A 5,280-nucleotide genomic window follows, 5' to 3' on the forward strand; every position below is an offset into this window, starting at 1 on the left:
CTTGCCTAATTAGTGCAATCCTAAACCCAATTTGATTTACCTGGGAGTAAGCTCCATTAAACATAAAGAGACTTACTTCTGAATAGATTTGTATACGTTGTACTGTAAGTCAACTATACAATAATTTTTAACAAGTGCCTGGACATGTGCCAGTTTGGAACTCTTTGCATTTGCCATGGGGAGGGGGATTTTTTAATTTGCACAAAAGAACTTCCAGGGAATGCCTTCCTCAGAAGATGACGATGCATTCTGGTTGGTAGGAAGAAAGGAAGGGCAGAAAAGAAAACAGGAAGCAGCAGCTCTTTAGGACCCTGGCTGCTTGCTGCTGCAACTTCTGCCTGCCCCTGGCTCACCCTGAAGCTACAGCTGTGAGGAGGCTTTTGGCTTTCTTCTCTCCACTGGTAAGAGGGGAGGGGGGAGGCAGAGGCCACTGCTCAGAGCGTTGCACACCAAATACACACACACATGTCATTGTCATCTCTCACCTCCACAGTTCATGCCCATTCTGCTTGCTGCCTTCTTGTCCTCCAGCTCCTTTCTCCCTCCACTCCATTCTTCTCCACCACTGTCCATTTTTAAACCATTTTTCTCCACCCTGTCTTACTCTCTATCTCCTCCCTCATCACCTCCTAAAAACCCATAGAGCACAAGAGAAGTGCAACACTGCGCAGAAGCATTTGATTTTTATCCACAAATCAGAGGAGCATAATGTGTTCCCTGTTTCCCCCCCCAAGTAATGCCCAAAAGTAACGCTGAAAACATTACAATTACAGCTCAAAAGTAATGAAATTACTCCTTGTTCTATTACAATCAAAATGTAAATAACCCACTCGGTTCTCAAAAAAGTAATAAATTACAAGTAATTCGTTTTTCCTAATGAATTACTTACAAGCTCGGGTTTAACTTAAATTGGTTTGGCCCTATTAGCATCAGCCACCAACAAATTCACGTCAATGTGTTATGGGTTTGGTGGTTGACATTGATGATTTCTGTGAGTCCCCTTCCAGCCTCTGATTTGAAACCCTGCACCTGGAGGTGAGAAACCTGCTGTACTGGTCAGACGAGTATCTTTTGTTAATCTAATAGAGTGGTCAGGTGGGCTAATGGGTCTGCCAAGTGCCCATTAATTGGTGAATGGGCCAGGGGGATCCTATTGTTACTGAAACTTTTCAACACAGCCCCCCCCAAGGCCAAAAAGAGAGGCTTGTGTTTTAAGTAGAGTCTGAGGAAAGGATGGGAACTGGAGACATGCAGAGAGGCTGGCTCCCTGCACCATGGCTTTATGATGCCTCCTGTAAGCCTGATGGAAAAGCAAGATTTTTTGAACTGCTGATGCTTTGCATTCCTCCATCTTAGCTCAGGTTGGAATGTGTGTAAATAAATAAACCTTATTTCATAAAGACACTACAGTCTCCGTTGACCTTCTTTCCAAGGAAACGAAGCCTTGGGTAAGTGTAGGGACCCCTGGAGATTGGGGGGCGTGGGGCGTGCAATATTATTATTTAAAACTGAAGGATGGACTGTTGAGAAGCATCAGAAAAGTCACTAGGAGTTTCATAGCCAAGGTCAAATGGAGGTTTTTATTTAAAAGTGTAAATTAAGTCACTACACAATTTAGCCTAGTCACCAGATTTGCATGCCTGTTTTTTGTGCAGTGCTACAGTACGCAAATCAATGTGTTTTGTATTGAACAGTCCTATGTATGCTTACTAAGAAATGAATCCCACTGTATTCAATTGGGCTTTCTCCCAGGTGTGTGCATAGAATTTTAGCCCAAGTGTGTGATAGATAACATAGAATTACTGACTGACAGAGAAAAGGTTAGTTAACTGAACAGTCCATTAATCTTCTAAAAAGGGACACTAGGCTAGAAAAGGGAAAGGGCTTGTAGCTAAGGTGCAGTCCACAAATTCAAGCTATCTGGGTTTGAGAGTTTAAAACTGTACAAGTCTTGAAGGTAATGGGCTTTATCCAGTGGTGGCTTTGCACTAGCAGATAGTGCTTATGCTCATGCAAGGCAGGGGGCATTCAGTTTTTGCAGCTTCCCTCTGACTTAATGTGCTACAGCCCATACTCCTATGTATGGTTACTAAGGGTCTCTCCAAACCTCAGGAGCAGCTAGCTTTTCAGGGGAGTTGTAGTGGGGGGGGGAATCAGTGAAAGTTGGATTCTCTGACTAGTGCAAGAGCAGAGACTTTGTCAATGCAGGACATAACCCTTTGGGGGATGGGTACAACACGTGTGCTGAATCCATTTGCAAAATTCCAAATTGCCTGTGGATTTGTGCTTTGAAGTTTGCATTGCATGTTCTCGTTACATTGGGTGAATGAATACAGAATACAATTTCCATACTATGTATGCAAACTGTTAATCCACCAGTTGTTTGGCCACATACCAATGATCATTTATTCTGTGGTTGCTCACTGTGGTATGTCTGAACCATTTAGTAGTCCAATTGTTGGCAAGATATTGCCATGTTCTGCAGATGTTTTTACCACTCCCCTGCTCTTCTCCCTACTCCATTTCTGTTTGGGTACAGAAGCAAAGTAAAATTTGCCTTGCCACTTGGCAGGGAGAATCACTGTGGCAAATTGGTTCTTGGGGAAATGTGCATCTGTATTGAGCCCCTATAACATCTTGCAAAGTGGTGAAGTTAATTTTTGCCCCTTCCCTTCTTCCCCTGTTTTCCACTATAGTGCAGGTAATACAAGCGTGTTAAACATCTCTTCATCGATTGGCAGGGTGTTGTGGAGACTAGCTTCTGACACACAACTCACAAGGCAAATAATCATCTAGGTTCTAGGACATGTTCTAGGACATGGTAAGTTTAAGCCTTTGCAATGTTATGAAGTTCTGGTTGTCTGAATACCCTGGCAAGGTATTTTGAATATTTAAGATTCTGGAGTAGTTGAGGACTCCACCCTTTGAGTGAATTACTAACTTAACTGTTGAAAGTGTGTGTGTGTGTTATAATGTAATTGATTTTATGCTGATGAATCTACTTAAAATGCTGCCATGAACCTTGTGGAGAACTCTTGGCAGGACTGGTCTGAGGAGGACATCTGGAATCCAGGGGAGGAGCCCAGTAGTCTGATGAGGAGTGATGGCTGAGGATGCTGGGAAGAGGTCAAGTGATCTGCCTATTAACAGCCCCCCCCCCCAAGGTGTCAGCCTACATGAATGAAGGGGCTGAATTGTCAATCCATTCCGTCTCCTCCTCTTACCCTGCTTCCAGCAGTTGTTCTACCTTCCAGCCAGCCTCTTGTTGTTGACCCACCTCCAGTGCAGGAGAGGCTGCCGGAGATGAAGATCTGACCAGGTCATCAACATCTCTGTCACCGTGGATGCACCAGAGACTGAGCAGGCATGAACAGACCAAGCCTGTTAACCAGCTTTCTCATGGGAGAGCTGATTGGTTTGCCCTGTCCTGAGCTGGGAGATGAATGCCATGCAAGTAGTCATGCCCACCCCATCCTTCTCAAGGGGGACTCGAGGGCATGTCAAGTGTTGTGACAACATCTTCACTTGTTTAGCTAAGCTGAGTAGTGCCTTGTCCTGATCTTAACTCTGTGTGAACTGTAATCTGATCGATGTTCTAATTATGTGCTAAACTGTGGATTAAAGCCATTGGCAATAATTGAGCCAAGAGTCCTGAGTCTGAATCTGTTGGTAGGGGCTAGAACAAATACTTAGTAGCTGGACTGCTACAGCCCACTGCCTTCGTCCCAGAGTGTTTTTGTTTTAATGGAGCAAAACAATGCTCAGCCCAGCCTTTTGTCTAGTATTATTGCAAGGGTTTGCCTTGCCTGAAAACATATCCAGTAAAAACCATACAGACTGAAGAAATGTCACGGCCTTTCTGCTCATAAGACAGCAGCAGTCCCAATGATTTTGTAATAGGTTTAATTCCCTTGCCCTCAAATAGAATGGGTTTTGTTACTTCTCATGCTGGCATAGAGTTAAAGCCTTCAGCCTCTAAGATTTGAGACCTCGAGGGAAAAATGTTAATCTCTTAAGCTACTTGGTTTGCCAGTGTTTTCTGATGGGGAACCTATTTGCTGCACATCTCTTTTGGTACACACTGAGACATTGGGAGGGAGTGGGGAAATGATGATAAATGGTGCCTCCTGGAATAAAAGATTTTGTTATTGAGAAGAAGGAATAAAAGAAGAAGAGGATCAGCAAGGTAAGAATTCTAGAGAGGCAGTAGTTGTCAAAACCCTTTCCGCATCAAACAGGCTTCAGAGAACCATCACAGACGGGTTTTTAGTAAGAGTCAAACATAAGAGTGTAGAAAGCTGACGTTCTGGCCCTTGGAGAGCTAAGGTATTGACAAAAGACATGCAAACTTGAAAAATGTACATTTGTGGAAAAATCTATCATGACAAGAGACTGCACTTAAGTCACCAAATGCACTTATGGTTGCATATCCAGTGAAGGCATCCACAGGATTAAGCACATGGCCAATAAAAGGGAAGCATTTGGCAATCAGATCTTTCAAAACTGTTTGGCTTTTTACACTGAGTGCTTGCTGTCACTGACATGTATTTCCCTGCCAAACCTCAATGACACCATCAGAAGTGCTGAGCCATTTGGAGCTGTTCTGAAGCACAAACACATATTTCAAGTGTCGGTTAAAGAAACCTCTCAAATCTGACACTGTTTCAGCCACTGCTTGCATAAACTACATAAAAAAGTTTATCCTTTCTTGTTGTTGCTCCATGTTTTTAACTACCTAGTTGGTTTTAAGGGATTAATAGTGCAATCCTATACATGTCTACTCAGAAGTAAACTTCATTGAGTTCAATAACTTACTCCCATTCAAGTAGGTATTGGATTATAGCCTAAGGCTGAAACTACACATTATATGGCATTTCGCCCCACCCCCATCATTTCCTCTCTTTTTTTGTAAAGTACAAATCAGCCTGGAGCAGGGTGCATCTGGGCAGGAAAGGTATCTAGCTCTTTCCTCTGCTGTAATTTTCTAGCTCAAAATCACACTTCCCAAACTGCTTTTTCATGTGTGAGATAAAGAAAATGGGGAAGATATAGATATTTCATCTCTTTCAGTCACAGAAAGTAGTAACGTAGCTTGGGGAGGATGACTTTGAGCTGAAAAAGGACCAGATGCAAAAGTTGAAGCGGCCTCTTTCCATTCGCCCTTCTTCTGCTCCAAGTGTTAGTTTGCCCAGGTTGAGGCACACAACAATGGAAATCTGTGTAATGTAACCTGTGGTTTGAGCTTCAGCTAAATAGTTTGTTTAGGTGCCTGCTAGTGAA

At 43.2% G+C, this 5,280-nt stretch overlaps 1 long non-coding RNA gene across 1 annotated transcript; it reads left to right on the plus strand.

Moving 5' to 3' along the window:
* The first annotated feature begins 281 nt into the window (after window positions 1-281).
* LOC133380362 (uncharacterized) lies at window positions 282-3,641 on the plus strand. Its single transcript, XR_009761426.1, has 3 exons — window positions 282-401; window positions 2,697-2,821; window positions 3,043-3,641. It is a non-coding gene; the product is annotated as an uncharacterized LOC133380362 (long non-coding RNA).
* Window positions 3,642-5,280: the final 1,639 nt, after the last annotated feature.

The sequence above is a fragment of the Rhineura floridana genome, chromosome 3, assembly GCF_030035675.1.
Source record: "Rhineura floridana isolate rRhiFlo1 chromosome 3, rRhiFlo1.hap2, whole genome shotgun sequence".
Classification (NCBI taxonomy): Eukaryota; Metazoa; Chordata; class Lepidosauria; order Squamata; family Rhineuridae; genus Rhineura; species Rhineura floridana.